The sequence below is a fragment of the Hyperolius riggenbachi genome, chromosome 8 (genome assembly GCF_040937935.1).
Source record: "Hyperolius riggenbachi isolate aHypRig1 chromosome 8, aHypRig1.pri, whole genome shotgun sequence".
NCBI lineage: Eukaryota > Metazoa > Chordata > Amphibia > Anura > Hyperoliidae > Hyperolius > Hyperolius riggenbachi.
Genome location: NC_090653.1, coordinates 20,731,689 through 20,756,175, shown reverse-complemented (window position 1 = coordinate 20,756,175; position 24,487 = coordinate 20,731,689).

Sequence of the window (24,487 nt, the reverse complement as noted above, 5' to 3'; positions counted from 1 at the left end):
TGATTCATGTTTGTGGCAGTAATATGACAAAATGTGGAAAACTTCAAGGGGGCCGAATACTTTTGCAACCCACTGTAAATATTTTAACGGCCCCCCAACTTTAGCGGTTAACAACAAAGCCCTCGAACATCCTGGAAACACCAAATGTGCAGAGTATGTTAAGAAGGACACTGAGAACAAGAGAAAAAATAAGACTTTATAGTTTTTGAAAAAAAATTAAGAAAATTGATGTAAAAGTCAGAACAAAGTACCAAAACTACTGTGGTAAAATGGCAGATAATGTATTAACATGTATATAAATGTATATATTTAAAAATGTTTTATATGTTCAAAGTGTGGAAAAAAAAAATATGTGGGCGTCCCCCATCCCAAGCCTATTTAACCCCTTTTCCCCCTGCAGGCTGGGATAGCCAGAATGCGGCTCCTTGGCCGAATGAGAATTCGCACCCTGCGCTATAGCAGCCCACATGGTTCATGGTATGGGGGCTCTGGACGAGAGGGGCATCAAAGCCTCCCCCTCTCCCCTTGAGCCCATGTACAATCCATGGATGTCCCAGGAGGAGGTGGGGCTGCCAACATCCTAGGGGGTTCACAGTGGCATCTGTAAAATTGATTTTCCTATCTAAACCATAACATTTCTTTTTTTCGAAAAAAACTAAAAGGTATTTTTAAAATAAAATCACTGCTCTCCTTAACTTACGCTGCAGATTTGTTGATTCTAGCATGCATGGGGGCTTTGCTATTAACCCCTAAAGTCAGCAGAAATTGACTTCAATATGAAATGCAACTGCAAACTTTTGGGAATGATCATTTTTGTAAATGTAAGCAGCAAACATTCATTTACTTGCAACAAAAGGTATGCTGGCAAACAAGTTTGTCCATCATTAGTACTGGGCCAACCCCTATCCACACTGTTGAGTACCAGAAAGTCTAAAACAGGCTGTATGCATGTTGGGTAATCTGCTCAGGCTCGGGATGGAAATATGCAGCTCAAAGTGGCAATCCCATGCCTGAGTAAGTTATACGAGGGAGCTGCTGCAGATCTCTCTGTGGTCATTTTTGTTTGTGTGTGTGTGTGTTTGTGTGTGTGTGTGTGTGTGTGTGTGTATGTGTGTGTGTGTGTGTGTGTGTGTATATGTTTGTGTTTGTGTGTGTGTGTGTATGTGTGTGTGTGTGTGTGTATATGTTTGTGTTTGTGTGTGTGTGTGTTTGTGTTTGTGTGTGTGTGTGTGTGTGTGTGTGTGTGTGTGTGGTGTGTGTGTGTGTGTGTGTGTGTGTGTGTGTTTAGGGTCTAAAAATCTTGTGAAAATTTGCACAGGTTTTAGACTCTAAATCTGGAAATAATCATAATGCCAGGGAGGTTAATGGTGGTCAGCCATCTTTGCAGATCAGCTACTGTTGATCCTTAGGGAAGAAGCTTGTAAAGGAGCTGTAGCAAGTGTAAAAATGTTGTGGAAATATCATATTCTGCTAATAGCAATTATCAAAAATCTGTAAAGTATTTTCCCCATCCTTGTGTGTCTCATGTATGTGATCATGTTTCATCATATCAGCCTCATCATTTCTCTTTACAGTCTATTTCCTTCTTATGTATACTGTGATCTGGTCTCTGCATGTCAGCCTGACCAGTGCTCTACATAACTCATTCCCTTATTGTATCTGCATGGATAACACCACAGGTGCAGGTCACGGATAGGGGGTTCAGATTTATATATAAGCAATGCTTCCTTTGTGTTAGGGATGTGGGAGGAGACCAATGTTAACTATAGACATCCAGAGGTTCTCAAATATCTTCAGTGGGTAAAATCAGTCATACAATATGTTTAGAATGATAACTGATGAGTAAAGTTGCATTGATTCAGTATAATGATGGTTTACAGTTACATTTAATTTGGAAAAAAAGATGTTTGTTCTACAAGTTTAACTAGGAAAAAAATAACATAATTTAGGTACAATGCTGTTCTTTCTATTTGATCCAAAGTTTGGTGCAAGAACTGGTGAGGAAAAAAACCTTACAAGACTCAGGCCAATAAGCGAAAAAAAATTCTTCCCAACTCCAGGTGGCAGTCAGATAAAATTCTGCAATCAACTCTACCTGGGAATTACCTAATAATTACAGCCATGGATGTCATTCAATGCAAGGAAGTATCCAACCCTCCTTTAACCACTTCAGGACCACAGTCTTTTCGCCCCTTAAGGACCAGAGCCTTTTTCTCCATTCAGACCACTGCAGCTTTCACGGTTTATTGCTCGGTCATACAACCTACCACCTAAATGAATTTTACCTCCTTTTCTTGTCACTAATACAGCTTTCTTTTGCTGCTATTTGTTTGCTGCTGCGAGTTTTAGTTTTTATTATATTCATCAAAAAAGACATGAATTTTGGCAAAAAAATGACTTTTTTAACTTGCTGTGCTGACATTTTTCAAATAAAGTAAAATTTCCTATACATTTGAGCGCGAAAGTTATTCTGCTACATGTCTTTGATAAAAAAAAAACCATTCAGTGTATATTTATTGGATTGGGTAAAAGTTATAGCGTTTACAAACTATGGTGCCAAAAGTGAATTTTCCCATTTTCAAGCATCTCTGACTTTTCTGCGCACCTGTCAGGTTTCATGAGGGGCTAAAATTCCAGGATAGTACAAATACCCCCCAAATGACCCCATTTTGGAAAGAAGACATCCCAAAGTATTCAGTGAGAGGCATGGTGAGTTCATAGAAGATTTTATTTTTTGTCACAAGTTAGCGGAAAATGACACTTTCTGACAAAAAAAAGAAAAAAAAAAAGTTTCCATTTCTTCTAACTTGCGACAAAAAAAAATGAAATCTGCCACAGACTCACTATGCTCCTCTCTGAATACCTTGAAGTGTCTACTTTCCAAAATGGGGTCATTTGTGGGGTGTGTTCACTGTCCTGGCATTTTGGGGGGTGCCTAATTGTAAGCACCCCTGTAAAGCCTAAAGATGCTCATTGGACTTTTGGCCCCTTAGCGCAGTTAGGCTGTAAAAAAGTGCCACACATGTGGTATTGCCATACTCAGGAGAAGTAGTATAATGTGTTTTGGGGTGTATTTTTACACATACCCATGCTGGGTGGGAGAAATATCTCCGTAAATGACAATTGTTTAATTTTTTTTACACACAATTGTCTATTTATAGAGATATTTCTCCCACTCAGCATGGGTATGTGTAAAAATACACCCCAAAACACATTATACTACTTCTCCTGAGTACGGCGATACCACATGTGTGGCACTTTTTTGCACCCTAACTGCGCTAAGGGGCCCAAAGTTCAATGAGTACCTTTAGGATTTCACAGGTCATTTTGAGAAATTTCGTTTCAAGACTACTCCTCACGGTTTAGGGCCCCTAAAATGCCAGGACAGTATAGGAACCCCACAAATTACCCCATTTTAGAAAGAAGACACCCCAAGGTATTCCGTTAGGAGGATGGTGAGTTCATAGAAGATTTTTTTTTTTTGTCACAAGTTAGCGGAAATTGATTTTAATTGTTTTTTTTCACAAAGTGTCATTTTCCGCTAACTTGTGACAAAAAATAAAATCTTCTATGAACTCACCATACTCCTAACGGAATACCTTGGGGTGTCTTCTTTCTAAAATGGGGTCATTTGTGGGGTTCCTATACTGCCCTGGCATTTTAGGGGCCCTAAACCGTGAGGAGTAGTCTTGAAACCAAATGTCGCAAAATGACCTGTGAAATCCTAAAGGTACTCATTGGACTTTGGGCCTCTTAGCGCACTTAGGGTGCAAAAAAGTGCCACACATGTGGTACCGCCGTACTCAGGAGAAGTAGTATAATGTGTTTTGGGGTGTATTTTTAGACATACCCATGCTGGGTGGGAGAAATATCTCTGTAAATGACAATTGTTTGATTTTTTTTTACACACAATTGTCCATTTACAGAGAGATTTCTCCCACCCAGCATGGGTATGTGTAAAAATACACCCCAAAACACAATATACTACTTCTTCTGAGTACGGCGATACCACATGTGTGACACTTTTTTGCAACCTAGGTGCGCTAAGGGGCCTAACGTCCTATTCACAGGTCATTTTGAGGCATTTGGATTCTAGACTACTGCTCACGGTTTAGGGCCCCTAAAATGCCAGGGCAGTATAGGAACCCCACAAGTGACCCCATTTTAGAAAGAAGACACCCCAAGGTATTCTGTTAGGAGTATGGTGAGTTCATAGAAGATTTTTTTTTTTGTCACAAGTTAGCGGAAAATGACACTTTGTGAAAAAAAAAACAATACATATCAATTTCCGCTAACTTGTGACAAAAAATAAAATCTTCTATGAACTTATCATACACCTAACAGAATACCTTGGGTGTCTTCTTTCTAAAATGGGGTCACTTGTGGGGTTCCTATACTGCCCTGGCATTTTAGGGGCCCTAAACCGTGAGGAGTAGTCTTGAACCCAAATGTCTCAAAATGACCTGTGAAATCCTAAAGGTACTCATTGGACTTTGGGCCCCTTAGCACAGTTAGGCTGCAAAAAAGTGTCACACATGTGGTATCGCCGTACTCAGAAGAAGTAGTATAATGTGTTTTGTGGTGTATTTTTACATATAACCATGCTGGGTGGGAGAAATATCTCTGTAAATGACACATTTTTGATTTTTTTTACACACAATTGTCCATTTACAGAGAGATTTCTCCCACCCAGCATGGATATGTGTAAAAATACACCACAAAACACATTATACTACTTCTCCTGAGTATGGCGATACCACATGTGTGACACTTTTTTGCAGCCTAGGTGCGCTAAGGGGCCCAACGTCCTATTCACAGGTCATTTTGAGGCATTTGTTTTCTAGACTACTCCTCACGGTTTAGGGCCCCTAAAATGCCAGGGCAGTATAGGAACCCCACAAGTGACCCCATTTTAGAAAGAAGACACCCCAAGGTATTCCGTTAGGGGTATGGTGAGTTCATAGAAGATTTTATTTTTTGTCACAAGTTAGTGAAAAATGACACTTTGTGAAAAAAACAATAAAAATCCAATTTCCGCTAACTTTTGACAAAAAATAAAATCTTCTATGAACTCATCATACACCTAACAGAATACCTTGGGGTGTCTTCTTTCTAAAATGGGGTCACTTGTGGGGTTCCTATACTGCCCTGGCATTTTACGGGCCCAAAACTGTGAGTAGTCTGGAAACCAAATTTCTCAAAATGACTGTTCAGGGGTATAAGCATCTGCAAATTTTGATGACAGGTGGTCTATGAGGGGGCAAATTTTGTGGAACCTTTCATAAGCAGGGTGGCCTCTTAGATGACAGGATGTTTTGGGCCTGATCTGATGGATAGGAGTGCTAGGGGGGTGACAGGAGGTGATTGATGGGTGTCTCAGGGGGCGGTTAGAGGGGAAAATAGATGCAATCAATGCACTGGGGAGGTGATCGGAAGGGGGTCTGAGGGGGATCTGAGGGTTTGGCCGAGTGATCAGGAGCCCACACAGGGCAAATTAGGGCCTGATCTGATGGGTAGGTGTGCTAGGGGGTGACAGGAGGTGATTGATGGGTTTCTCAAGGTGTGATTAGAGGGGGGAAATAGATGCAAGCAATGCACTAGCGAGGTGATCAGGGCTGGGGTCTGAGGACGTTCTGAGGTGTGGGCGGGTGATTGGGTGCCCGCAAGGGGCAGATTAGGGTCTAATCTGATGGGTAACCGTGACAGGTGGTGATAGGGGGTGATTGATGGGTAATTAGTGGGTGTTTAGAGGAGAGAAGAGATGTATACACTGCACTTGGGAGGTGATCTGATGTCGGATCTGCGGGCGATCTATTGGTGTGGGTGGGTGATCAGATTGCCCGCAAGGGGCAGGTTAGGGGCTGATTGATGGGTGGCAGTGACAGGGGGTGATTGATGGGTGGCAGTGACAGGGGGTGATTGATAGGTGATTGACAGGTGATCAGTGGGTTATTACAGGGAATAACAGATGTAAATATTGCACTGGCGAATTGATAAGGGGGGGGTCTGAGGGCAATCTGAGCGTGTGGGCGGGTGATTGGGTGCCCGCAAGGGGTAGATTAGGGTCTAATCTGATGGGTAACAGTGACAGGTGGTGATAGGGGGTGATTGATGGGTAATTAGTGGGTGTTTAGAGGAGAGAAGAGATGTATACACTGCACTTGGGAGGTGATCTGATGTCGGATCTGCGGGCGATCTATTGGTGTGGGTGGGTGATCAGATTGCCCGCAAGGGGCAGGTTAGGGGCTGATTGATGGGTGGCAGTGACAGGGGGTGATTGATGGGTGGCAGTGACAGGGGGTGATTGATAGGTGATTGACAGGTGATCAGTGGGTTATTACAGGGAATAACAGATGTAAATATTGCACTGGCGAATTGATAAGGGGGGGTCTGAGGGCAATCTGAGCGTGTGGGCGGGTGATTGGGTGCCCGCAAGGGGTAGATTAGGGTCTAATCTGATGGGTAACAGTGACAGGTGGTGATAGGGGGTGATTGATGGGTGATTGATGGGTAATTAGTGGGTGTTTAGAGGAGAGAATAGATGTAAACAATGGATTTGGGAGGTGATCTGATGTCGGATCTGCGGGCGATCTATTGGTGTGGGGGGGTGATCAGATTGCCCGCAAGGGGCAGGTTAGGGGCTGATTGATGGGTGGCAGTGACAGGGGGTGATTGACGGGTGATTGACAGGTGATTGACAGGTGATTGACAGGTGATTGACAGGTGATCAGGGGGGATAGATGCATATAGTACACGGGGGGGGGGTCTGGGGGGGGGGTCTGGGGAGAATCTGAGGGGTGGGGGGTGATCAGGAGGGGGCAGTGGGCAGGGGGGGGGGGATAAAAAAAAAATAGCGTTGACAGATAGTGACAGGGAGTGATTGATGGGTGATTAGGGGGGTGACTGGGTGCAAACAGTGGTCTGGGGGGTGGGCAGGGGGGGGTCTGAGGGGTGCTGTGGGCGATCAGGGGGCAGGGGGGGGGAAATCAGTGTGCTTGGGTGCAGACTAGGGTGGCTGCAGCCTGCCCTGGTGGTCCCTCGGACACTGGGACCACCAGGGCAGGAGGCAGCCAGTATAATAGGCTTTGTATACATTACAAAGCCTATTATACATATGTGCAGCGGCGATCCGGGTGGTAGTAACCCGCCAGTCCCCGGCGGCTGATTGCGTCACGAATGACGCGATCGCCGCATAGCCACTCCCGCAGCCGCCCCCGCCGATGGGCGTATTGCGGTCGTTTGGGCCCGGACTTTGCCGCCGCCCATCGGCTGGGGGCGGTCCTCAAGTGGTTAAATGCAGATATAGAATTTACAATAACTTTGTGCTGTGGTAAAATATTCCACATTTGAATGACTCTTCTTGTAAAGATCCACTTCCTAAATAGTTGGCAAAAAACTTTTTTCCCCCATACACAGATCATGTCCACTTGTCCTTTGTACATGCTTAGGGACAAAAAGTTAAATTGCACAGCCTTTCTATTGCCCTTTGCTGTATTTATCCATGTTAATCTGATCCTTTCTTAGCTGTCATTTTTCCCAGCTAAATAAGCCCAGTTTGTTGAGACCTGCCAACCCTCTGATTAATTGAGTTGCGTGTTTTTTGTATCTGTTCTAAAATGTTGATGCTTTTCCTATAATGTGATGTCCAAAACTGTATCCCACATTCCACAACTTCCCAAGTGATTTATACACAGGGAGAAGTATACTGGCATCTCACGGTTTTCTTTCCCTCTTTATGCATCCCAGAATCTTCTATGTTTTTGCTCAGGGTTACTCTCCTCCATTTAAGAAAGTGGTTGCACTGCATAGGTGCATAGTATGGCCCATCCCTTGTTGAATTCCCAAGTCCTTCTCCAATTCTGATGTTTACAGGCGTACGTCATTCATCTTATGAGGTGCTCTTCCGTTGGCACACCCAACTTGGTGTACAGCTTTACATTTATCAGCAATCAACTTCATCTTCCATCTACCTGCCCATATGGCAATGTTTTTGCCATCCTGGTGTAAAATGTCACTATCCTGCTTAGTGTTTATAATTCTGCATAATTTTGGATCGATTCATCAGCAATATGTTTAATTATCTTTAATCTTATCCTGGAAGACACATAATTAAGACCAGAGACATGTAATGTGTGATGCAAGAAATTTAATGTCTACAGAAAGAAAAATCACAGAGAGAGTAAATCAGCATTTAGGGATTACAAGGGAAGCCTATGTGGAGCATTTTAAGGGAATCTGATTCATTTAGATGATTGATTAGAAGGAAAACTAATGATTTACGTTCAGTACTATATTCTACTGTAAGTCTTCAGCTCCTGTGGAAAATAAAAACAAGTAATAATGAATTATATGAAAACAACACAAGCAAAGAAAAATATTCACTGCCTACACTCTGAGCTTAAAGTGAGTTTAAACGTATTATTTTTAAAAACTCTTGTACCTAGTTTTCATCACAGCAGTAGTTATTTATTACAGACCACACCTATTTATATATCTAGTTCCATATAAATGATTGACTACATTACTGAGCCCTCTCCCTTCCCCAGTGTAATTCCATCAGAGAGCTGAGTAAAAGGTAATGATAAAGGTACACTCCCACTCCTCCCCATCTATTTCTTTTCTGGTAATGTTTTACCCAGTGATGATCGTAATCAACAAAATACAATTTCACAAAATTTCACGTAAATTTTCACACTTACGCTTATATGTAATTACGATTTGCAAATGCAACTGATTTTGTGTAGTTATTCATAATTTCACATAACATTTTGTGAAATTGTGTGTAATTTCTTGCCATTTTTAGCAGTGAATAGCAAAGCCCCAATACATGCTATTGACACCAAAATTGCTACATATGTTAAAGAGAATAGTGAGTGCAAGCAAAAAAAAAACAATTGCAAAAAGACTTTATAGTTTTTGAGAAAATCGATTTTAAAGATACAGTATGCTGACATCAGAGTGAGCCCTCCTCTACAGTATGCTGACATCAGAGTAAGCCCTTCTCTACAGTATGCTGACATCAGAGTGAGCCCTCCTCTACAGTATGCTGACATCAGAGTGAGCCCTCCTCTACAGTATGCTGACATCAGAGTGAGCCCTCCTCTACAGTATGCTGACATCAGAGTGAGCCCTCCTCTACAGTAGCCCCACTTGAACAGCCTCCCTTGCACCCCCACCCCAACAAGAAAGAGGAGTTAACTTTGAACTTTTCTATAGGGAACAAACAGTCTTCTAGTCAACAAATCAGCTTTACAGCCAGAAAACTAGCAGTCTTAGAAGATTATCAGTGATGGCTATTTGAATATTTTCAGTATAACAGTAGTACAGAACAGAAGTAGAACAGAAGTACTTTTTATCTTTAGAATATACTCACCACATGGATGTTGTGTGTCTTAGCATTATTATTTGCCGTCAGCTAAAGCACTAACGGGCCCTGCTCCACTACCAAGGAGACCTTTATCACCTCCGAGTAGGCCAGTTAGACCCTCAATAACTTTTGTCTGTAATAAAGAAATTGTAAATGATTTTTAGTCCCAATACATTTTATTTAGTCCACTGTTATTATTATCTGGGTGGCCACTTACCAATTTACATTTGGGATCAACAAGGTCAGCTTTCTGCAAGACAATAATCAAGCAAATACTAAGCTTTAGTAGCATAGACTTATATGTATGATTTTTATGATTATCTTTGTTCATTATTTACCAGATAAATAACAATATATTCAAATTAATATACAGTATATTGACAAAAAACTTTAAAGGGATTTGCATGATTATAAAATAAAAACATAAACTTTCTCTTCTATTTTTGTGTCAAAGGAGATTGAGACAGTAATGAAAATAACTTGTTTAGAGTTTGGAAGAATTAGAACCTCTGTCGGCTCTTTAGGGATGGTCAGAAATGCCAATTTCTGATTCCGCGTTAAATCCGCATTCCACCATTGCCAATTACCGATTCCGCTTTCGGCTACCAATTTCCGCATTCCAATGTGGAATTTCCGCCGGAAATCGCGGAAATTCCGTCCGACTTTAACATCAATTTTCTCAAAAACTATAAGGTCTTTTTGAAAACTTTTTTGCATCTTGTTCACAAGATTCTGTTTATTAAACCCTGAAAATTTGGTGTGTCTACGACTTATGGGGGCTTTGCTATTAACCGCTAAACTGTAATGTAAAATGCAGAAAATAGGCAGATGCAGGTTTTCTGCATTTTACATTACAGTAGAAATCCGCCGATTTTAGTGGTTAATAGCAAAGCCACCGTAAGTCCTAGAAACACCACATTTCAGGGTTTATTAAACTGAATGGTGTGAACAAGATGCAAAAAAAGTGTTCAAAAGACCTTATAGTTTTTGAGAAAATCGATGTTAAAGTCGGCTGAAATGTCCGCAATTACCGCACATGCATTACCGATTTACGCATTCCGATGCGGAAATGCAATTTCCGATCGGAATTTCGGAAATTGCATTTCTACGGAATCCGAATGAGCATCCCTATTTATTACTGTACCTCACTTCCTGTTCCAGGGACCTTCTACACTGACAATAGAGCCCAGATCCTCACTGGAACAGGAAGTCAGGGTCATGCTGCACAAATAACAGTAACAACAATTCACAACCATTAACATCAGAAGTCTTGACAAGCAAAGACCACTTGGTATCGCCCCTATACTGCCACCTGCCAGGCTTTTCACTAACTTTGTTCATACCACAGTCCATTAGACAGGACTTTAATGTGCTGGATGCACTGACCTATTGGGTTTTATGTAGTCTCACATAGCCAGTAATGGTGTGGGGTATTGGTAAAGAGTGTGATTCATTGAGTAAATGAACCCTATATTGTAGTGAGTAATAGTCACATTTCCAGAAGGGCTGTAGACAGTAGGAATAAATGTAATGTGCTAATTTTGCAATGTTATGTATTTTTTGCAATTACACAAGAAGAAGACATGAGGAATGAAACATAGATTTATGATTGGATGCAAGATATGGCAGAAATGAACATCATGAAATATGAATTTTCTGGTTATTGCAAATTATAATTTTATACCATAAATGTGAATTTCATGGGGTAATTACGCAAACACAACATTTCAGCTCATCACTAGTAGACAGTATAGCTGCCCATATGCAGAATTACTGTACAAAGTGATTTTTTTTGAGAGGTCACAAGATTCAATAGCCTTCTGTTCTGCTGTACAACACAGGGCTGGACTTGTCTATGACAAAGAGAATGGTAGATTAAAATATAAAATGAGGGTGAAAGCAGTGAAGTAAAAGAATAGAAGATATGTACTATACTCTTGTTATCTTGTTTCTTGAAGGACGATATATGCAATTGTAATATATACCCTTAACACATACCTGAATCCTGGTTAGGAGTTCTTGCACTAGGAGCTAAAAAAAATAAATCAGGTTAGTTTCAAATTAATATTGAAAATAGAAAATATGATGATCAGAATACAGCAAAGCAGTTCATTAGAGCATGTAACCTGTCTGGCAATTTGGGCATCACCCTCCAGGGACCACAATGTAAATTGCAGCTATGACAGCACCAAATATACACTTTGGGAGATGGTGGTGCCTGAGTTTGGGCATTCCAGCAGCAGAGTGGGCACATAATTGGGTGCCTGAGGTTTAGGCTATTATGTAGACAAACCCCACATCAGCTGTCGGTTACTGTTAGGTGTAAGTAGCGAGATAGTAGAGATAGATTAGGGAAGGCAATATTAGAATTTTCGTGTCATTACCAATGTTTACTATCAGTATGATGCACTACCCAAATTAGTGGACACATTTTTTAAATGTTCGCTAATACAAACATCTCTAGTATAGATAAAGTCCATGTTCCAGATCAAGTAATATTCATGAAGTTCCTCACATTAGAATCTGAATATCTTATTCATTTCCTGAGCAGAACACCCCCTGTCTGTTAACCAGGAGGTTTCTCTGTTCTTCTGCTATCTCAGATCCTTCCTTCTCTATGACATCATAACATTGAGAGGATCAAGCATCAGCATCTTTATCAAAGATTTGCCAGTGTATTGGATTTCCAAATAAAGTCCAACAGTAGCCTTCACACTTAAAAAAAATCCTAACCTCAGCTAAACTTCCAGATTTCTTAAACCAGCTATACCCACCTGCTAACATTCATTGGTAACATGCACATGGGGTGGGAGTGTGGGGGGGACTCTGCATGCTCAAACACCCCCTTTTTTGCTGCCAATATATGTACATGTTTCATTTGAGACTGCCTCCTCCTCTCCTCACTATCACAGCCTATGGAAGGTGGTAGTTCAGAGAAGTAATCTGAGCTCCAAAGTGTAAATAGAGATGGAAAACTTGTTGTCTTGTGGCTGCCATAGTGTATGGAGAAGAGGTGCTCTGTTTACACACACTGCTGGACTGCAGGAGTCAGGAGGGAGAGCACAATTACTGGAGACAGGTGACTGCATCACACACTCCGGTGTCCAGGCTGTGTCCTCCATGCCATGAGGAATGGAGCAAGGTGAATGCATTACTACTCTCTCTGGGCTGGGGTAAAGCAAGGAAAAGCCACCTCTTGTTGATGTGTTGGAGGCAGGAGGGATAGGTTATTTATTGCTGATGTCTGGAGATGGGAAGGTGGGATGATGGAGCAGGTAGTGTCTACCTATAGCTGCAGAGAGGTAGAGCAGTGAGAGGCCACTCATTGCTGCTGTGGGGGTGGGTGAAGTCTACCTACTGCTGATTGGGGTCCTTTTTTAATTTAAGCACCACCCCCTTGAGGATCTTCTGCACGGCCCTGATTAGAGGTGCTAATATTTGTATAGTGACCACGAGAAGACACCTGCAGTATTTTCCCTTTGTTTTGTCCGCTGGTTCCCTGCTGTCTTTGTCACTCTCTGGCAACACATTCACTTTTTTCTCATACTAGCTGCACTTCTCACTCATGGGGATGAGTTTTTATGAGAAAAAGGTTTTTGTCAAAGGAACATTTTTGGCCAAAAAAATGCATTACGTTTACTCAAAACAGGTTTTTCAAAATATGAACTTTATCATGCCTTATTTTGACAGATACATATTAAAAAATAATTTTATTAAAAAAGACAGTTCTAATTCTTGGGAAATGTATTGACAAACCAAATCTGGTTATATTTTCCTATCATGCCATATTACACATTACACAGAACTCTTTGTATAGATTAGTTAAGACTTACCGTAATATCATCAAGGCCACATAGCACACACTTGATATCTTCCTACAAAAAGAGAAAAAGTCACTTTCACAATCCTTAATAATGTTACATTAGCATGGCAAATAAATGTCAGTCATCCAAGAGGAATATTCCTAAAGATGCATCTGTAGCACAATGTCACTGCTATACAATAACTTCAAGGCATTCATGCAGCCTCAAAGTGACTGCCCAGTGTGGCTTTATTACAAAGTGTGCACTTGGTGATTATACAACAATGTTGTAAAGTCAAATATAAGTAAATGAGATTTTTACTTATAAAGGTGCAAAGTTGCATTTGTCACAGAATAACTTCAGCACAGCCTAATGTTTCCAATACTATGAAAGCAAATCTGAAATGACAATAAACTGATGAGATAATGAATTGTATGTGTAGTATAGATAATAAATAGAACATTAGTAGCAAAGAAAAGAGTCCCGTATTGTTTTTCAGTACAGGAAGAGTTAAGCTTTTATCTATTCACAAGAGCTTCTCTGAGCTAGTCAACTAACTTGGCTAAACTCATTCCTGTTTTCTGAAGAGCTTAGAAAGCCAAGAAACAGTGACAGACACCTTGAGATAAGGTTTTACTGCAGGAAAGTTCTAAGGGTCATTAGCTATGCTTTGTTTAAGAGCTAAAAATACAGAGTGTGGAGTCTAAACAGCAATGGTGACAGTACAATGCAATATTATAAATAAAGCTATATAACTGAAAAGAAAACTTATGAGACTCTTTTTCTTGTTACTATTGTTCTACGTATTATCTGTACTATACATACAATTAATTATGTCATAATCTTATTTTCACTTCAGATTTCACTTTACATTGACATTATTGATGTTGCTGCAAACTTGTACATAGGTAAAGAGGATTCATTACTCATTAAGTAGCCAAAAACATGCAGATAAGTTAATACACACCTATTCAGACAAGCTTACAATTTGCTATAGCTAGAATTTGAAGCTCCCCGCCTCATCTGCTAAACCCCTTTATCTACTCCCCCCAGAATCTCCACCCACTACCCTATAGACTGTAAGTTTGCCAGGGAAAGGACTTTTTCCCTGTGTTATCCTGTTTTTGAACATTTTATCAAATGAACATCTATCAGTATTGGTGATTTTTTTCAAACTGGAGTGGACATCAATTGTATGAATCTGTACTTGTGTCACTGGTTGTCATGAGTGTACAGTATGTTGAACTGCTTATGTATCTAGGTTCCACATTATTGTATGCTTTTTGTACATTGTACAACGCTAAGGAAGATGTTGATGCTATATAAATACAGATGTTAATAACTACCTTCTTCAGAAATCAGTGTTAGACTATGATAGACATATGACTTTGGAAAAAAAAATTGTGAGCTCTTCTTAAGACAGACAGTGATATACCTAAATTAGATGTTGGTTCTATAGTAATAGATATAGTAATAATTATATAACCACCTATTGCTTAAGCCTTTTATGATAACATGTTAGGGTATTGCTAGTTGTGGTATTCATGACTGTTAATCACACAGTATTTGCTTGAATGTATGTCATGTATAAAGGCATTAGAGTTGCTCTAATTTGTCTTAGTTGTCTTAGGCCTCAAGAGTAGAGGAACTAAACACTGAATACTTTTCCCTAAAGATTTACATTGACAGCATTTCCTTACCAGAAATTCTTTAACGTCAGCATCAAAGTTTGTAGCCTGTAAAATAAAGGCTTAGTTAATCATGTGAATCATAGAATGTACCAGAAATCAACATCTACATTGAGGATCACAGGTAAGACAGATTTGACCTGAAAACAAGATTTATTTTCATCCACAAAAGTGTGTGTTTAGGAGATCACACACTGGAAATTAACAGAAATGTTACGTTTGCTGCTGAAAAAGCCTTCACATTTTCAGCTTAGCTATCAGTTTAGCTTTTTACATTGCAAAGATGAATGCCCAATCTCTTGCTAACCCATCAGGAAGGATCGGCAGCTCCCATTCCCATTCTAGATTATTGGTCAAGGTGGCCTACAGCATGGTAGGAGCTTCTGGATAGTCTTCTGACAATACTAAAAGAAGGCAGAGCTTACTGTGACTAGAAAGACAAGAATTTCCAGCTTTCTGTCCATTTTTGAAATTCCTAACTGGCTGCAGATTGAAACTAATAGAAAGAAAGATTAGGCCAAGGACCTCATAGAGATCTTGTAGTTAGAATGTATCCAGATATAAAAGTTGTTCCTAAGGAATCACAGATGGAGCATGAATGGCCAGCTAGTGTTACAGTAAGGGCCTTTTTTTCCACTAGTGCAATTCATTTTTTCCCAAATCGCAATTGCCAGCATGCACAACTTTTCTATGGTTTGCAGCGTAATCACAGTAGTGAAAACTGAAGCTACCGGGATGACAACACAGACCGATTGCATTTATGATTGCATTACCTAGTGGAAAAGGGACATATTGAATTCAGAACATTTGAATACTGCCGACCACCACCCTTCAGTACCATTTCAGTACCAAACAAGTAGACAGGATCAAGGGGAAGTTCACTGACTTGCGCTTCATGGTGCGTTTCATGTGACTCCAATGCCTCCTCCTTCTAGGAAACATCAGAGTCATGTGAAACTCTCCCTGACTCTGTCGGCTTGTCTGATACTGAAATTATACTGAAGTGTGGCAGTCGGCAGTATTCAGATGTTCCCATTTCCATATGCTAAGTTTAAACACCAACACTAGTTATAGTAGCATAAAAGAGTTATGGAGATAATGTTACAGACCAATCCTCCCCATCCATTCTGTGACCTATCTATACCCTCTGCCCTCTCTCACCCACCTTCCCATTGTCCGTTCTGTACAATAGGTGACAGTAACTGTGACTCTTCTGGACTGAACTATGCAGATTTTGTGTAATACTATGAAAGAAAAAAAAATATATATATACACTGTATAAATACTGTATATATATATATATTCTTTTACTGATATAACTCCATCCAGCAGTGACTCACTACTGATCTGGCTAATGTTTTTTTAGCAGGAGCTTTTATTGGTGCAGAATACATACGTTTTATATATATACTTTAGGCTCTCCAATGAACTAGCACTTATTTACTTATAAAGGAAAAAACAGACACTTACGTCACATAGGACATCATTTACCAGGTTACTTATGTCCTTATCAGGTACCTGAAATAAAACATATAATTTATTTGATAGTAAATACATCAGAAAACACAAGAATACTGACCTCCACTCCTGCTATGTCCATTTATCCGACTAAGGCCGCAATTCTGGTAGCTATGTGCGGTAAATATTTTTTTGTCAGTAAAATACCTCGGGCCATATGCAATTCACTTTTCCACCTGAGTTTTCTCCTAGGAGAGAATTTTTCATTTTCTTTTTAAAATAACTTTCCAACACTTTTAAACTTAAAAAAAAGGTGCCAAAGAGTAAATGATAAAGTACTATCAACATTATTTTGAGTATTTTCTTGCTTTCTGGTGGCTTAAAAGGCATTGTAGTGACACATTTCAAAATATCACCTAGGAGAAAACTCAGGAGAAAAGGTTAATTGCATACGGGCCCTCATGCAGTATTTGCCTCTTTTGTAGCAATTCTGAGAGATTTTTCCGCAATTTCCAAACATGCGGTAAAGCGAGCGGTAAATGCATAAAGTGCGGCAAAATGTGCAGTGCTTCAGCGGTAAGCATGAAGTAAATAAATGATAGTAGTCTTTAATTGTATTTTATAATTTAGGATAGTCTTTGGATTTTTTTTTTGAAGGGGGAAGGTGTATTTGATTATGTAGCATCCTATGAAAATAATATTTATAGGCATCCTCTATAAAAAATAAATAAGTAAACATTTGGAGTTTTATTTGTACTATTCTTTTCTATTACACAGCCTGAGTAGGAAATCCACTAAAACAGCAATAAGAACTCCTCTAAAAACTGCAAAATGAATATAAATTGACTTTACTGCCAGGTACAGACAGGTCTTAAATTGATCAGTAAATTATGTACTAACATGCCCCCTAATTTCCTTGAGGATAGTGATTTTCGGTAAAATGAATGCAAATTACTGCACACAAATTACTGCATAATTTACCGCATGCAGTAATGCATGACTAAAATTTACTGCATGTGGTAAAACATAACTGAAATCTGCCAGAATTGCTAAATGTCATTATTGCATGTGGTATATTACTGTACATGGGGTAATTTGCTTGAAAACCCTACCAGAATTGAGGCCAAAGTATCAGCTCCTAACTAAGCATTCCTAAAGATGTTCTGTTCACAACAATAAACAATAAATCAGTTGACCAATTTTTTCGATAGATCAGATTGGTACAGACTTAATGAAGATTGACAATTCACAAGATGAATTATCAGAGATTCAGTTTAATTATTCTGGCATTGTCGGGTAATAATATGAAGTTCTGATTGTTTAAACAGTATATTCTAATGCAAAGTTACAATGTTGTCTAATTTGATCTCTGTTGATTAAATCTATGTTATAGATCATACAAGACTGATGTTTATTTTAAAATCTATCTTCCAGCTCCTGCTCTTCCAGAAGGAGATTAACAGTGCTGTCCAATGCCCCAGTGATAAGAGCTGTGCACAGGAGACACACAGTGTGAAGTGATGCAAGACTGGATATTGTCAATGGAGCCAGCTGTCATGGCTGCTATGTTCCCACACGTGCTGCCCCATCGTAGATCCCTACCGGATCATAGAGGAGCAGCACTGAGCAGGCAGCTTGAACTGATGGAGGAGGAGAATTAGAGGTAATTTGATGTAGTGGGGAAGATTTATCTAAAGTGGTGCAAGGAAAATACAAGCAAAAGTCAAGCAGCTGTTCAAAGCAACCAACCTCCTTTCTGGGGTAGAAAAAAATAAATTTTACAGTTTTCACAGTTTTTATCCCCACCATTCTGAACACATGTAATTCCCAATAAATCAAGCTGTCCCTACTGTGTGGTGGCTTTAATCTATATTCTGAGATACATATTAGTAACACTGCATAGGTAAAAGTTATACTGATATATTGTGAATATCTGCTAATGCATTTGTGATGGTCAGAGTTGGCAACTCCTAAGAAAGTTTAAATACCACAATAGTTGTTCATATATGTATATTTATATTTATGCTTTTGTAAGGATGAATAATATTTAGTGCTGATAGCAGCATACTAAACCTGTTGGAAGAGTAGAAGGATTTTTATGTGTTGTAGATTGTAGGGATAAACTTACTGGCTGCAATGTTACCTTAATGTGCACATCCTGGGCACATTGACATGAATCATCTCACTTTACTATGTCTTTCTTAAAATGATTTACACAATTATAGTTAGCACATATTTTAGCAAAAAAAATACATGAACAAAAGACAATCAAAATATGATGCTCCTGAATAACTTAGCTTTAGTATTATTTTTGCTATTTTGGTCTTATAGTATATATGAATCAGGTAAGATCATTTAAAAGAAAGGCTATGGGAATCAGTGCAACTTATATTCTGATCATACAATATTAACGTAAGCTGTTTTGCTGTCTTGTGACAAAGATATATATTGGAGGTTATGATGAGATTACTGAATATTTTACCATCAGGCCACAAATCAAAATTATTTAGTGCAAACTCCCTGTAACAAAGGAAACACCATAATTTTGAGTTCTGTCATAAAAGTTTTATTTCTGCCAAATAAATATTATGGTGTTTCCTTTGTTAGAGGAATTTTGCTTGAAACTATTTTGATTTGTAGCCTGAAGGTGAAATATTTAGTAATCTCAGCATCATTTTACCTAGTCTGTTTATAATCTGTGCTGAATGAGGCCTACAGTTCTAGCAAGTCTAGAAGAGCACCAGCAAAGCAGTTCAGCAGCACAGCCTCTCTAACGCCGGTCAGTTTCTAACATCAACAGCACCAACAAAATTATTTTTCAAAAGAACAAATAAAAATATATCAACAATCTTTATGAATACAATACCGCTTTAATCTTTTCACGGCAGTCTTTTTTTATGCATGACAGGGTGGGTATAAGAGCATCTAAAAGAAGAAACAAAAGCAATGTTCAGCATACACATATACAAGCGTTAACATGCAGCGTACTAAACTTAGCATCATCATATACTGAGCACACAACAGATGCTTTCCATACATACCCTGACAGAGGCTGAGGCCAATAAGAGTGAAGAGGATAGCGATCTTCATGGTGGAGAGTTGTGGAAATCACACAGGTTGTGTCTCTTAGGCTATCCCAGCTCCCCTTTTATAGCAGTAAAAGTCATTGACATCACAAGACAAACAATATATTACTGCCCACACTGGAACATGTCCCAGCTACTGGCTACTTTGATGTTTGTGCCTTCAAACACATTTTTTTTGGCAGCAGCTAAGAATACAATTAAAACTTGCCAAACATGTTCAATGCCAGATTTAAAGTAAACTTAATAAGTCCCGCAGGTGCTGCTGTTCCAACTGTAAAGTGATATACTGTTTGTCTGTTATTACTTTTGTTCCCTTTTCCTCTTGGTTCCCAGTATCCACTGCATTATTACAAATGATGCTTAATCACACATATCCAGAGAGCAAGCAACAACAATGTATCTCCCTGTTATTAGTTAGATCATTTCACACAATGCCGGAGATTAAACTCCCCCAATAACACAGTAAAGTAATGTTCAACTACCATAAATATGACCCAGACATCATAGTCATGTAAGAGACTTAGTTTTCAAGTTCTTAAATAAAAAGAAAAAAAACATTTCCAACATTTTCCCCACAAACAAACAAAGAGATATTGGTATATAAACTAAGATACACCTAGAGGATTTAAAAATAACGTCCATGGCATTTTCCAATGTTCTTATGTCCTGTATGTATTACTTTGCTGATCTTGCTAGCAATAGGCCTTTGCTAGTTTGTGTACTTTCCAAATGTCCAATTTTTAAAAGAGGACCTGAACTCGGAACTTCCTCTCTGTTTTAAAAGCTACATAACATGATAATAACCTTTAAAGAAAAACATTTATTTGTTCCAGCTGATACATATCCTGCAATAAATCTGCAGTGTGTCTATTTACTGCATTCATTGAAGCAGGCATAATGTTAACATCCTGTGCTTTCAAATTAGCCTCTCTGGCGTGACAATCAGCTGACACAGCTAATGAATCAAATTACAACTTGTGATTAAACATAGATGGGGGGTAGACTGGCTAAACTCTCTAAATACATACAGGGTGCATTTCTCTCTATTTTACTTCTGTCCTGTGCAAGAGTTTAGGTCCACTTTAACCACTTTACTACCTAACTACAGTATATTCACGTTGTTGCTGAAAACCCTTGAAAAAGCAACAACTTGAGTATTAGTCACTGGCTTTTAATGAGCGCAGCACTCGTGCTAGTAGGCGCCTGTGCTCATTAACTTCCTATCCCTAATTACACTAACAATGCCACCCCCCAGGGTCTGATCCCCCCCCCCCCTGCCTGATAGCCTAAAATACACCCTCAACTCCCATTTTTGTGATCGGGGAGCAAGGATCAATAATCTAAGTATTTCTTATCTGATCTGTTTAAACAGTGATCACTGTCCCATCTGTGCACTAGTGCTGTCAGCCTTACTATGATGAGTGGATTGGACTAGGAGTGTTGGGAACTAGGAGAGGAACAGGAAGGCCCATAAGGACCCAGAGCCTTCCTCCTCCTTATACATATTGAAAACTGTGGTTTTTATAAGCTGTTAAGAACTCCATAAAGGAGTGGGGTACTCCATAAAGTTTTTGTGTATTTCACTAACAACCACATTAACCACTTGAGGAGCGCTGTGTTAACAATTCCCCCCCTCCCCCGCCTCCCCTTCTAGTGACCAGGCCATTTTCTTTCCTAATAAAGCCACATCAGCTTTGAGGGCTCGCTGCAGGGGCGCACAACTCAGCACACTAGTGATCCCCCTCCCTTTTCTCCCCACCAACAGAGCTTTCTGTTAATGGGGTCTGATTTCTCCCCAGATGTTTGTTTTCTTTTTATAAATATGTATTTTTTATTTATAAATGTCACTATTTTTTTTATTTATTTCATATCCCTCCCTCCCCCCGCCAGCCAATCAACGTGATCGGCTGTCATAGGCTTCAGCTCCGTCATTCATGTGGAAATGTGCGCGCATCAGCACGCGCCCATCTCCTGCAATCCCCGCCCAAAGCCATTCACACCAATCGGCATGGAGTGGTCCTGGGGCTGCCGCCGAGTTCACGCCAATACGGCATGGAGTGGTTGGCTAGGGGTTAAAAATGTTCCTAGTTTCTACTAGGTAATTAAGAATTGAAAATTGGAGAACATCAGGTATTCAAAATCTAAACAAGCATGACTTTAAAAATGGATATAATGCATATTTAATTATCTTATAATACCTTTTAAATCTGGAAAAATATCATGATAATAGAAAGCAAATAACTTTGAGAGTATATAAATACACTTTTTGGAGCATAAATGTTCCTAGAATAAATATCTTAATATTTATTATGCTGGTGCGTGACGAGGTAACATACAAGTAAATACACAATCAAAGGACAAGGTGTAGTCTAACGGTCAGAACTTGTGCACAAGTTAGCAATATCGAGGTACAAAGTCTTTAAGCTAAATCGTAGTCAATTCGAGCAGGGTCATACATGTGAATCAGATGTCAGTCATATTGTAAGGATCAGACAGGCAGTAACAGAGTCAGGGACAGGCCGAGTCGGTAATGTAAATCAGATGGCAGCGGTACAGAAGGACTAGACAAGAGTAAGGTCAGGAAACAAGCGAAAGGTCGGTACACAGGATAAATATACAATCAAGAATATATACGAAAATAACAAATGACTGACTAACTGGAGTAAATATATATTGTGTGTCTACATATTAATGTAGCTCAAAGTAGCTAGCTAGACCTAGAACCAGCGAACTGATTAGTATCAAGGTCGCCGAGCAATGAATGCTTTGGCCTTACATACATGAACTCCCTATCAGCAGCCACTCCCATTTGGTGATGTCACCTAGTGACATCACCTGCAATCATCCCTAACCCTCCTCCTGAGCCTATAAGGCTCACTAGAACTCGCACGTGCGCGATACGACCTTTGGGTCGTGCGCAAGCCGGAAGACACAGCCGGAGGGAAGCCGGCAATGCCGCAAGAGGATTCCAGCGCGGCAGTCCCGCCGCTCGCCCGGACCACGCCGGAGACGTCGTGGGACCTGACGCTCGAAGGTAAGCTCGTCACAATAATATATAATAATTGTTTGCAATTTATTTTAATAATTATTTTTCTGTTAAGTACCTGATTAAAAAAAAAAACTATTTATGGAAAAATATATCAAATAATGATGATACTCACCTGTCTCATTCTGTATAAGATTTAAAGTACAAGTATTTACTTCTCTGTTATTTTTGTTTTTATTGTTTGTGAAAAACTTTAATTAACATTTTTTTTTTATGCAGACTTTGATGCTACAATGACTTTGCTGAATTTCAAGCTCATCCCTTATTTAAACATCCTATATATATGGACATCAGGCATAACAATATTTTTGCTTGTATAAATAAAAGTCAATAAGAGATAGCAGAACATCTAAAGGGTGCGCGGATCATGTTAACTTATTTTTAAAAATGATTTAATGTTATTTATGACAAGTAGATAAAACCTCATGTTAATGTCTCACAAACCCAGAGAGTGTGATAGATCCACAAAGCCAGGATTCACTTAGATAAGGTTATCAGAGCAGATGGATTATTATTTTAGAGAAATATAATATTAATATGAGCATATAATATATATATATATATATATATATATATATATATATATATATATATATATATATATATATATATATATATATATATATATATATATTATATTATATATATATATGATTATATAATATAATATAATATTAATATGATTATAAAATTCACTCAAAATCATAGAAGGTCAAATACATGTGATCTCTGTTATATCTCTGATCCCCCCACATAAAGTCCTGTGGAAATTTTGCACACATGATCAGATATGCTAGGTTGTGTGATTCCTGAGAAAATATGTATTCTGTAATCCTAGAGTGAGTCTGGTATTGATATTCTTTTGGTAAAATGGATGTGTGTGCAGGTCTAATACCTCTACAGGCAAGGAGAGGTCCCCATTCAGTGCAGGTGTATTCAAGGAGCTTCTTACACTCTGTTTTACAATGGGACATCCACATGTAAACAGGGAAACATTTAAACATTTAAACATTCCATGCAGAATCAGAATCAGAATCACTTTATTTATGGCTATCCTCATCCCGGGATGGAAGTCCCACCAAGATTGCAGATTGAAACTTGGGAGACACAGCGCAATCTATTTCTCCACCATGCCAATCCAGTTGCTCTTTTAAGGTTGCCTGTCGATTTAAAAACTCTTCTTGTATTTAGGATGTAAACTATTATTCCTGACGCATGTCGGTTGGTGTGTAGGTGTGTTGTATACAGAAGTTTCTAGGCTATTTCCTCTACTATATATGATGGTGTCCAGAAAATGAATACTAATAAGATTGTGATTTAAGTGTGAGTGTGGCATGGAAATCAATAAAATGTCTGTGGAATTTAAAACGTTGCAGACCAGGCGGTCATAGGTTTTGCATGATGTTTGCTATAAAAAATGTGCATGTTGTGGTGCACAATGTGTTCATCACCATGAGGTATGTTGGTGAACAAAGAGTCAATGTCCATAGAGAAAATGGTTGTCCCCCGGTGACTGGGCCAGTTGTGTAAGCAAGTGGACAGTTACCAGAGTGTTTTCTAAACATCCTGAGATAACCAAACAGGGAGCTTTAAACCAGCAGTAGAGGCCCTGAAGGAAAAAGCCTGCAGAACGTTTTATGCCATCAGAAGGCAACTTTACCACCTAAAACCACCGGTGAGAGTCTGGGTTAAGATATTCAACAGCATCACCTACCCTGACCAATCAAAATGGGACTCCAGCCCAACAGAAATTTTCCATCTAGAGTTCTGCAAGTATCTTCTCCAAGTCCATCGCAGCACTTCGAACTCAGCTTGCCGAGCAGAGCTAGGCTGATTCCCACTATGGCTGACTATCCAGCAGAGGGCGTTCTCATACTGGGTGCATATACAGAGCAGCAGCCCCAGCACTTACCACCATAAAGCCTCACTGAGCCAGGGTGGCGAAGCCATACCACGCGCTTTGAAACAAAGTGTCAACAGCCAGTCCAGCCAAGACAGGCTGACAAAAGCCCAAATAAAAGGAACGATAGAAAGCTGCA